Source organism: Narcine bancroftii, chromosome 1 (genome assembly GCF_036971445.1).
Source record: "Narcine bancroftii isolate sNarBan1 chromosome 1, sNarBan1.hap1, whole genome shotgun sequence".
Taxonomy (NCBI): Eukaryota; Metazoa; Chordata; class Chondrichthyes; order Torpediniformes; family Narcinidae; genus Narcine; species Narcine bancroftii.
In genome coordinates, this window is record NC_091469.1 from 198,016,281 (window position 1) to 198,028,672 (window position 12,392).

General features: G+C 40.6%; 1 protein-coding gene and 1 long non-coding RNA gene across 6 annotated transcripts in view; one reads left to right on the top strand and one right to left on the bottom strand.

The window, feature by feature from the left end:
- Positions 1–12,392, bottom strand: part of ttll11 (tubulin tyrosine ligase-like family, member 11) — a 218,713-nt gene that overhangs the window by 174,661 nt on the left and 31,660 nt on the right. Inside the window, exon 1 of one of the 5 annotated variants that reach the window (XM_069887797.1) lies at positions 10,511–10,613. The exons of the other annotated variants lie outside the window; for them this stretch is intronic. The gene's annotated coding sequence lies outside the window, so the exon portion shown is untranslated. Of the gene's footprint in view, positions 1–10,510; positions 10,614–12,392 lie in introns of those variants that run through there. 5 annotated transcript variants of the gene reach the window in all.
- LOC138737190 (uncharacterized) lies at positions 1,537–6,227 on the top strand. Its single transcript, XR_011340824.1, has 3 exons — positions 1,537–3,016; positions 4,503–4,584; positions 6,034–6,227. It is a non-coding gene; the product is annotated as an uncharacterized lncRNA (long non-coding RNA).

Here is a 12,392-nt window from a genome sequence, read left to right on the forward strand (position 1 = left end):
CTCCAGGCTCCTGCACCTCGACGGGCTTGGGGACCGCACACCATCGACCCTAATGGACAAGATGCTGGCACTGGCGGAGGATCACAAACCTTGTTTCCTATTCAGTCAGATCTTCCTTGAGCAGATATCCACGGGGACATCCAACTACTCCTGGCAGATGAGGACTTCACTGATCCACGCTGAGTTGCAGCCCAAGTCGACACCCTCTGGCGTACCAAGAGGGAGAATGAAGCACCCCTCAGTCAGGTTACGCGACCAAGTGCCAGCCGGCCACAACACTCCCCAAACCACAAGCTGGAGGAGCACCATTCCACCTGGTGCTTTTACCATCAGCTCTGGGGAGCACAAGTTTGTAAGTGCCGACAATCATGTGTCTACCAGGGGAAACGACCCAGCCAGCTACTGTTGATGGCTACAATGGCTGGCCATGTGGACAGCCTCCTTCACGTTACCGACAAGTTCACCGGCCGACGTTTCCTGGTGGACACAGGAGCAGAGCTGAGCATCCTTCCCCCCACCGCCCTCAAGAAACGCACCCGAACTTGTGGTCCCACCCTTCAGGCAACCAACGGTTCCACCGTCAAGACCTTCAGTACCCACAGAGCGCAGATCCAGACTGGGAAAGAGAAATTCCACTGGAAGTTCGTGTTAGCCTCAGTACTGTGTTGTTAGGGGCTGACTTCCTGAGGGCACACGGACTGTTGGTCAACATGAAGGGCAAGAAGCTGGTCAATGCTTGCACCTTCCATTCGGTGCACCTGGACGGTGCAAACGCCTGCAGGCCTGAGATCACCACCATCACCACTTCCAGTGATGAGTATTTGAACATACTCCATGAGTTCCCCGCCATCCTACAACCACGATTAAGTGCCACCTTACCTCAGCACGGGGTATACAACCATATCTCCACGCAGGGCCCCCTGCTGCACGCCAAGCCCAGACAACTTCCGCATGAGAAGCTGCAGCTGGCAAAGGAGGAGTTTTCCTGACTCCAGGTGTTGGGAATCATCCGACGCTTGGACAGCGCCTGGGCATCCCCTCTCCACATGGTCCCCAAATCCTCCGGGGGCTGGAGACCCTGCAGTGATTACCTGTGTTTAAACGACGCAACCACACTGGACAGGTACCCGTTTCCACACATTCAAGACTTCTTGGCCAATCTCCATGGCGTGCAAGTCTTCTCCAAGGTCGATTTGGTGCAGGGGTATCATCAGATCCCGGTCCACCACAAGGACATCGGCAAGACAGCGATCATCACCCCCTTTGGCCTCTTTGAATTCCTGCATATGCCTTTTGGCCTCAAGAATGCAGCCCAGACTTTTCAGCGCCTCATGGATGCAGTGAGTAGGGACTTGGACTTTGTGTTTATCTACCTGGACAATATCCTTATCGCCAGCCGCAACTGCAAAGACCACAAGGCCCACCTCCGTACCCTATTTGCCCGACTGCCGGAGTTTGGACTCACATTCAACGTGGCCAAGTGCCAGTTCGGCAAGCAGATGCTGCAGTTCCTGGGGCACACCATCTTGGCAGCAGGTGCTGCCCCAGCGTCAGAGAAGGTCGCGGCCGTTCAGCAGTTCCCCAAGCCAACCACCCTCAAGGGTCTGCAGGAGTTTGTGGGGATGGTGAATTTTTATCATCAGTTCATCCCCGGCACCGCCCGCACCATGCAACCGCTGTTCGCGTTGATCGCCACAAAGGAGAAAGTCCTGACCTGGTCGGAGGAGGCAGAGACCGCTTTTACCACAACAAAGGAGGCCCTCACCAATGCAACTCTATTGGTGTACCCACACCCGGAGGCGCACACGACGCTCTTGGTGGACGGCTCAGCCACTGCAGTAGGGGGCATACTTGAGCAGTGGCTCAACAGACAATGGCGCCTGCTGGTCTTCTTTAGCAAACAGCTGCATCCGCCGGAGCTCAAGTACAACGCTTTCAAGCAGGAGCTCTTGGCACTGTACCTGGCCATCCAACACTTTCGATATTTTCCGGAGGGCAGGCCCTTCATGGTGTTCACGGACCACAAGCCCCTCACACAGGCACTCGCGATGGCCAAAGATCCGTGGTTGGCTTGCCAGCATCGCCACCTCTCCTACGTGTCAGAGTTCACCACCAACATCCGGCACAGGGCAGGCAAAGACAACGTCGTGGTGGATGCACTCTCGCATCTGGCAATCAACGCTCTTGCCCCCGTACACAGTTAGCACAGGCCAAGAAGCTGGATACAGAGACACAGGTTCTCCGGACCGCCATTGGCCTCAAGCTCCAGGACATTCAGTTGCCCCACAGCCCAGACACGCTGCTCTGTGAAGTCTCCACCGGCTTGCCACGCCCAGTAGTCCCACCGCAGTGGAGGTCGAGGGTTTTCAGCTTAGTCCACGACCTAGCCCACCCCCTTGGTGAAGACTTCGGTACAAATGGTGGCAGAGAGGTTTGTGTGGCACGGGCTCAAAAAGGAGATGGCCGAGATGGCGTGGAACTGCACCAGGTGCCAGGCCTCTAAGGTCCACCGGCATATACACACCCCAATCCAGCAGTTCGACCCAGCGGTGTGGAGATTACAGCACATCCACATTGACATCGTAGGTCCTCTGCTGGTGTCCAGAGAAGCACGCTACCTTCTCACAATAGTCGATCAGATCACGAGATAGCCGGAGGCAGTTCCCATCAAAGAGGCTTCCGCAGAGTCGTGGGCCAGGAACCTAGTCAGTCATTGGATCGCTAGGTTCAGAGTCCCAGCGCACATCACCAGTGACAGGGGCGCCCAGTTCACCACCGCGCTTTGGGCTCAGCTGGCGAACCTCCTGCGGGCTAAACTCCACCACACCACAGCCTACCACCCGCAAGCAAATGGCTTGGTGGAGAGGTTTTATCGTCATATGAAATCCACCTTCATGGCTCACCTCACCAGTCCAGGGTAGGCAGACGAACTTCCCTGGGTCCTCGGCATCAGAACAGGAGGACTTACAGGAGTCTTCTGCAGAACTGGTCAACGGTGCACCGCTCTCATTGCCTGGTGAGTTCTTTGACCCGGAGCCCAAAGTCACATCCAAGCACGCGAACCTTTTAGCAGATCTCCATAAGAAATTATCTTCGCTAGCCCCCCCACCTCCCTCGCATCATGGCGTCATCTGACACATCATCCCAAAGAGCTGGACTCGGCGGAATTCGTATTTGTGCGGCCCACATATGGCACTTTTACAATGCCCATACGAAGGTCCATACAAGGTCCTCCATTGGTCCGGCAGGACTTTCACTATCATGGCCTATCATGGCCAGTGCAGATGGCCATGCCCAAACGCTGGGGCCGCCCGCCCAAGCGACAGGACACGTAGCCGGTTCTGGGGGGGGTTGTGTGGCGGTACACTCTCTTATGGTGAACCGGCCCCGAGTATTGCCACGTGGTGGAGCAGCCATGGGAAGATGGCGCTGTCAGGGTTTCTCCCTGCCTCGTCACCTGCCCAGCGCGCGCCTGGGGCAGTGATTATGACGTCACAATGCACGAGGTGACTGAGCTCATGCTGCCCTTAAAAGGGCCCGTGCTGAATTTGAATAAAACAGTCATTAACAACTTTAATGTGGTGGCTGAGTCTTTCTTGGCTGTGTCCAGCACTACAAGTTATTAAATATAATACACTACACACTGACATTTGAAAAGCCAAGTTTTGATTTTTTTTCTGAAAACAAAATCATAAACTGTGGAGATTGGCAATTTGGAACAAAAATAGAAAATGCTGGAAATAATCAAAAATCAGACAGCATCTGTAGATAGAGAAACAAAATTATGTATATGGTCAATGATCTTTCAGAACATGAAACATTTTCTGCCATTCTCTGAAAATCCAATGGCCAAATACAACAAATTCACACCTCTTGGTGTACATGAATGCCATCTCCCTCAGTAAGATACCATTGCAGCTCAACTCTGGAATAATACAGAATCTCAGGCTACAACTTCCTGATTTCTACAATTGCTTACGCAATTTTAAACTTTGCTATCTGATTTACTCCTCTTTAACCGAATATTGCAGTTATTTGTTGCACCATAATCCTCATTGGAAATCAAGGACAACATTCAAGGAGAGGCTAACCAGGCCTCAATTTAAAAAAAAAATATTCACAAACTATATATTGTGCAACAATAAATAAAATAAATGTTTCTTCTAGCCATCACTTCTGCACACAAGGAGCTCCTCCATTCCATATCCCAGTTTTAACCAAACCAATCCAGTAAAAACAATGTTTCTTTCAATCAGGCAAAAACTGGATGAGGGATATAAAATGGTTGCCCTATCCAAACACATTGAATTTCTACAAGCAAAGATTAAAGCCAGAACAAGACTTTATGGTCACACACTACCATTTATCCATTTTCTCCACCAACTTTTTTTTTTAAAAAGGTGGCTCTTAATGAAAAAAATGTATAATTTTGATCTTATTTGAAGTAATAACCAAAATAACTATTTATTCAGTCAGCAATTAATTTCTTCTTTATTTTTCAGGTCCAACTGCTATTGAATTATTTGTCAAAAATCAGTGTACAACTGATGCCAGTCCACTGAGCAACTCTATAAAATGACAGAGGTAAATTAAATTTTCTGTGGTGAGAACTTGCCATTCTCCCCCCTCTTCCCTCCCCCACCCCCAGCAAATTCTTTCAAGTAAAATATCCTTCCCTCCTTGCTTGCAAACATTTACATTACCTTAACATTAATATTGGAGCTGCATATATGTACACAATCACTTGCCAAGATGACTATCGCCTCAAATGACAGTCCACCAGCTTAGGTACTGCACATTAGAAATGACATGTTTACTCACTGCCATCTATTGGTACAATTTAGAATTAAGCCAATAGATTTCGACCCTTTCCACATTATTGAGATGAAAAAAAGGGTTGAATGAACAAATTATTCCAGATCGGTTATATGCTTTTTCACCACTTTCTCTCAATCAAAAAAGGGCAAGGGAGGAAAGCTCCATCTTTCTTGACAAAGAATGTCAAATTGGCAATGCTATCAAGTTTAGGTAGGAAGTCTTCAAAAGTTAAATTCCACTGGGAACCACAGAGTTGTGTGTTATCACTATGAGTCAAAAGGTCAAGCAGTTATTTTCAGGACCAAACAAGAATTTCTACAGTAGTCATTGCCTTTTGATATGAAAACTATTCTTGCCATCCAAACTCCCTCCTTGGCATGAGATTGGAGACTAGGTTAGGACCATAGGCATCCATCCATCACATAAAATGAGTGCTGAGCATTGAGATTGAAAGCCTCCATGTTCTACAATTCCTGAGTGTGTGGAAAAATAATCCAATTTCCTCTTCTGCCTTGGTAATCTTTGGTCTACGTCCCATTTGTTAACCAATATTTGATTTTGAGACTTTTCATTAGATTGCCTCTTGTATCAAATCCTCATACGAAAGAAAAACTCATCGCCCTTTTTCTCATGGGTGACCCCATAGCATTCCTGCCTCGGTTAGAATGTTGGTTAAATCCCATTCTAAGGGCAGATGCTCAAAATATAGTGCCATGCTCTATTTCAGTTCTGAGCGAGCGTTGTTCTGTTGGAACAACTGTATTTTAGATAAGATATTAAATCAAGATCTTCTCCAGTCTTTGAGATGAATGTGAAAAATGCTATATTTCAAATGGAAATCAAGTTAAAAGTTATCCAATATTTATTCCTCAATGAACCTCCAACAGATCATCTATGCAAAACCAAAATTGAATAGTGGGTAACTGAATATATTTATCATCGTTTATATTTAAATGGAATTATTATAGCCAAAAAAAATCTGCGCAGACAAATGAGCGGCTGAAGAGATGAGGCAGGGGGAAAGGTTTTAAATTCTTGGATTTTTGGAACCTTTTGGAGAGCAGCAGCAATCATCAAGGAAGTGGGGGTTTTTGGGGAGGGGGTGGGGTGTGGATTAATTTCTTCTAATTTTTTTTCCTTTCTTATATAATCATTATTTTTATATATTTTGATATATGAAAAATGTATTTATGCATGTGCTTATTATAAATATAGTATTCAAAAAAAGGATACACACCAGCCATCACATTCTCGCTGTTACCATCAGGGAAGAGGTATAAGTGTTACAAGGCTCGCACCATCAGGTTTGGAAACAGCTGCTATTCCTCCAACAGATGCTTCAACAACAAACTCAATCAGGGACTCATTTAATGTCTCTTACTTTTGAACTTTATTGGGTTATTTATTCTCTCGGTATTGCACAATTTGTTTACTTTTTTAAAACTGTTTACATGTGTACATTGTGTAGTTTTTTTTTGCACTATCAATAAGTAGTAATTCTACCATGCCCACAGGAAAAATAATCTCAGGGTTGTATGTGATGTCATGTATGTACTCTGAAAATAAATCTGAAATCACCAGGTGCTGAGCATCATCTCTGCTGATGCTCTGCCAGGCCTCTACTGCAGCAATCTTCAGTTCCTGCTTGTTTTGTGGGCTTGTCCCCTTAAACTTTCTTTTCAGTATATGGAAGGCATGCTCAATTGGATTTAAATCAAGTGATTGACTTAGCCATTCAAGAATTTTCCAGTTTTTAAAGCTTTGAAAAACTCTTTTGTTGCTTCAGCAATATGTTTGGGATCATTGTCTTGCTGTAGGATGAAGTACCGTCCAATGCATTTGCTTGCACATGAGGAGACAAAATTTTCTTTTTGTTATACACCTCAGAATTCATTTTGCGACTGCTATCAGCACTTGCATCATCAATGCAGATAAGTGTGCCAGTACCTGTGGCAACCATACATGTCCAGGCCATAACACTCCCACCACCATGTTGCACAGATGAGGTGGTATGCTTTGGATCTTGGAAAGTTCCTTTACACCTCCACATTTTCCTCTTGCCATCACTCTGATACAAGTTAATCTTAGTCTCATCTGTCTACAAGACTTTGTTTCCAGAATTCTGCAGGCTCTTTTAAATAGGTCTTAGCACACTGTAATCTGGCCATCCTGTTCCTGTGGCTAGTGGTTTGCATCTTGCAGTGTAGCCTCTGTATTTCAGTTCATGAAGCCTTCTGCAGGGAGAAGTTATTGACACATCTACACCTCCCTTATGATGAGTGTGTCTGATCTGACTGACAGATGTTTGGCAGTTTTTCTTCATTATGAAGAGAACCCTTCTGTAATCAGCAGTGGAGGTCTTCTTTAGCCTATCAATCCCTTTGCGATTACTTAGCTCACCTGTACGCTTTCTTCTTAACGATGTTCCAAGCAATTTTTTTTTAAACTTTATTTAAAAGAATTTAGACAACTTACAATCAAACATAACAGAAAAAGAAACAATTTTTTGTATATTTAAAAAAAAACAAAAACCCCAACCACCCTCCCACCCCTTCAGCCAGCCCCCTTAAGGGGAGCCAAATATAAAGATAATATAATGATTATAAAGAATATTTCAAAGTATTACTAAATTCATATACTTCAAATAAGAAGACCACATTTTAACAAAAAATGAATAATTATCATGCAAATTACATGTAATTTTTTCCATAATAATACAATTTCTCAACTCATTATGCCAGCATGTTATATTAACCTCCACATTATCCTTCCAAGTACTAGTTACACATTTTCATGCTACAGATAACACTAGAAGTACAAATGCAATTTGAAATTTATCCAACCCTAGTCCTTTCAAAGAAACCATATATCCCAACGAAAAGATTGATGGGTCGAACGGTAATTTAATCTTAAATAGTTTTTTAAAGACCAATCTAATTCCTTCCAAAAATGGTTGTACTTTAAACAAGACCAAACAGCATGTAAAAAAAGTTGCAGTACATAGTCCACATCTAAAACAAGAATCTGAATTACTAAATCCATATTTTTTCAATTTCTCTGGAGTCAAATATAACTGATGTAAAAAATTATAATTAACCATTCTATAACACACATTCGTCACTTTAGTTACACTATCATAACACGTAACCTCCCAGTTATCTTCGGGAAAAATATAGGTTAAATCACTTTCCCATTTAAGCCTAGATTTCTCCCATTCCAGTTTATCCATACTATCCTGTAACAATTGGTACATATCTGAAATACAACCTTTCTTAGGTACAGAAGAAATCAAGGACTCAAATTTCATCAACATGGGTAAATTAATCTCTTTACCATAATTATCTTTTATCAAAGCTGAGTTGATAATACACAAACAGAGAATTTACAGATATAATCAAATTTCTCCCTCAATTGAATAAAAGAAAGAAATTGGCCTTCTTCAAAACAGTCCTGAATTATATTTATGCCCTGAAAATTCTATCTCTTTAAATGATTATTAAACATTGAAAAAGGAATAAGATAATTATGATATAACTGGGTTTGAATTGGTAATTTACCCTTTGATCCTAAAACGCTATTTCTTTTAACCCATATCCTTAACAAATGCTTTAATACCGGCATATTACATTCTTGCAATAAATCCACATTCTATTTAAATATGAACTGATGTATCTCAACTTCAGATATACAAGCCATTTCCATCTTTGCCCACCTTGGAGGTTGGTCCACATCCATCAATCTGCTAACAAATTTCAACTGAGCTGCATCATAATAATTTTGAAAGTGAGGTAACTGCAATCCACCTAAAGCATATTTCCATGTAATTTTATGTAAAGCTACTCGGGCTAATTTTCCTTTCCATAAAAATTCCCACACTGCCCTATTCAGGTCCTGAAAAAAACCCTTTGAAAGTAAACATGGTATAGACTGAAACAAATATTGAATTCGAGGGAAAATATTCATTTTAACACAATTTACTCGACCAATTAATGTTAGCGGCAAATCTTTCCATTTAATCAAATCCATTTTAATCCTTTTTAATAAAGGGACATAATTCAAGTTATAAAGACTGATAGTCTGTGTTTACTACCACTCCCAAATATTTAATTCTATCTGACCACTTCAATTTTATAATACTTTTATATTCTGAATAATATCCATCCCCAACTGGCAATATTTTACTCTTATCCCAATTTACTCTATATCCAGATAACTCTCCAAATTTTAACAAACAATCTTGTAAATATTTCAAAGACTGTTCCAGTTCTGTCAAATATACCAGCACATTGTCCGCAAATAAATTAATCTTATATTCATCCTCCACAATTTTCATTCCTTTAATCTTATCATTCTGTCTTATTGTCTGAGCTAACGGTTCAATAGCCAATGCAAATAAGGCTGGTGACAATGGACAAACCTTGTCGAGTCGAACGCGTTAATTTAAATGATAAGGAAATTTGACCATTTATCACCACCCTAGCAGTTGGATTTGTATATGGCCTTAACCCAGCCTATAAAATAAGGGCCAAAATTAAACTTCTCTAACACATTAAACAAAAAATTCCACTCGACCCTAAAGACCTTTTCCGCATCCAGCGCAACACGGCCAGATGGTTGGGTTGCTGTCTAAATGCATTGACTAATGTTATCAATCTAAGAATATTATCAGACCCATTTCTATTTTTAATAAAACCTGTTTGATCTATATGTATATCTATATGTCTATTCGCTAACACCTTCGCTATAATTTTATAATCTACATTAAATAAAGAAATAGGTCTATACAAAGATACTTTCAATGGATCCCCACCTTTCTTAGGAATCACAGTAATTACAGCACTTGAACAAGATTCTGGTAACAACTGCTCTGTTATCTAGAGGATAAATCTTCATAAAATATTTTATAAAATTCAACAGAAAATCCATCATTTCCTGGTGACTTTCCATTTGGCATCTCTTGTATAGCCTCTTTAATCTCAAAATCCATAAGTGGAGCTTCCAATTCTTTAACCTCATCCTCCCCTAAAGCAGGTAAGTTTAATTTAGATAAATAGGTTTCGATAGAACCAGCGTCCTGCTTTCCCTCAGAAGTATATAATTTTTGATAAAATGAATAAAACTGATCATTAATTTCTTGAGGTTTATAGGTAACTATTGAATTCTTTTTCACAACATTAATAGTTTATAATGTCTGTTCTGTTTTTAATTGCCATGCTAATACCTTATGAGCTTGCTCACCCAATTTGTAATAACGTTGCTTAGATCGATGAAGTAGACGCTCATACTGATAAGTTTGCAGTTTTATAATGTAGTTTCAACTTCATTAAAGCAGCTTTTTTATCTTCTGTAGCATCTTTCTGAAATTCCTTTTTCAATTCAGTAATTTGTTTCTCTAATATTAAGCTTTCCGCTGCATATTGCTTTTTAACTTTTGTAGTATAACTAATAATTTGCCCTCGTAAATATGCTTTCAAAGCATCCCACAATGCAAAAATTACTGAATTGACATTCTCAGTCAAAAACAAAGTAATCTGCTCCTTAACAAAAGTAATAAACTCTGGTTTCTTCAATAGCATTGTATTAAATCTCCATCTATAAGATGACTGTACTACTTCTGAACCTACACAGGAAAAAAATAACATAGAATGATCCAATATAATCTGACTTTTATACTCAACCTGTAATACTCTACCTTGCAGATGTGCCGAAACCAAAAAAAAATCTATTCTAGAAAAGGAATCATGTCTAGAGGAATAAAAAGAAGTCTTTCTCTGTAGGGTTTACTCTCCTCCAAACATCAACCAAATTCAAATCCTTCATCAAAGCTCCTATTTGTGTTGTCGTCTTTGATTTCCTTATACTTTTCGGAGATCTATCCAATAAAAGATCCAAAACACAATTAAAATCTCCCCCGACCAAAATATTATTATTGGCCTGATTAAGCAATAAAAAAGCCTCTGACATAAACCGTTCATCATCTACATTAGGTGCATAAATATTTAACAAAGTCCATGATTCAGCAAAAAATGTACAATTAACCATCAAAACCCTCCCAGCATTTCCTTCAAACAATTCCAATTCAAACGGTAATTTCTTATGAAATAAAATCACCACATCCTTCACTTTAGAATTAAAAGAAGAATACATGGCCAACCCACTCTCTCTTCAATTTCAATTTTTTTTTTTCAGTCAAATGTGTTTCTTGCAAAAAAGTAATATCAACTTTCATTTTTCTTATACAAGCCAAAATTCATTTACGTTTAATTAGGTTATTTAAACCCTGAACATTAAAAGTTTCAAAATTCAAATTAGACATTTCTTAATCCAATAAAATATTCCACTACTATAAAATAATGCTCCCCTTCTAATTCCCTTAGTATTCTAACCACCCCCTTATATAAAAATTCCAAAAAGGAAAAAAAACTAACAGTCCCCAAAACAAACTACTAAAAAAGTAGTAACCCCCTAAAAATCTGGGTGTGGTAAAACCCACTAGTTGCAGATGACTAAAGGTCTCAGTGTCATCCACCCCCCACCCCCAGTCAGACTTTCACAAACTACTGAAACAAAAATAATCAACCCAATGATTCCAGTCCCAATGATTGTTCCGGATCTTCAATATAAAGAAGACTTTGTGTCAATTCAACTTTCTTCCCATGTTTTCCATTCTTCCCATGTCCATGACTCTTTACCCTCCTCTTAGGTGACAGTGATGATGATCGTCCATTTTCTCATAAATCTGACAAGGAATTAGTAAAAATTAATGCATCATGATCATTTTCAAAGAAATGAGATTGAAAGTTCTCAAAAAACTTTCAACACGGCCAGATAATGAAAGACAAATTTATATCCCTTTCGCCACAATACTTCTTTCGCTGAATTAAATTCTCGCCGCCTTCTAATAATTTCTTGACTCAAATCCACATAAAAAAACCACCCTATTATTCTGGACCATCATTGGAGCCTGATTCTGCCGTGCTTTCTGCACCGCCATTCGTAATATAATTTCTCTGTCCTGATATTTCAAACAGTGAATCAAAACTGCTCGTGGTGGTTGGCCTGGAAATTGTTTCTTCCTTAGTGCTCTATGTACTCGATCTAACTCCAGACCATCTGGAAAAAATTCCTTGCGCAACACCTCTGGAAGACCTACTATTTTTACGTTATTTCTTCGACTCTGATTTTCTAATGAATCAATCTTCTTCAAAAATTCCTTCTTCTGGATCCCCCAATCCATGAATGAATCCTCCACTTTTTCTGTTTTTTCTCTATTACGCTCCACTTGGTTCTTACATTCAAAAAAAGCTTCTTCAATCTTTTTTAAGTTATCTTGTACAGTGACCACTGATTTTATACATCTACATCATTTTTAACTACATTAATATCTTGCTTCATACAAGTCATTTCTTCACATATAGTAGTCATTTTAATTTTCACTTCCATAAATCCTTGAGTCATCTGAGTAGACATCTCTATTGACATATTTTTCATTTGATGAGCAATCCCTTCCAAATTGTGAACACAGAATCCAGTCCAGGTTCCATCACCTCCCTTTGAGGCCTACCTTCTCTGGT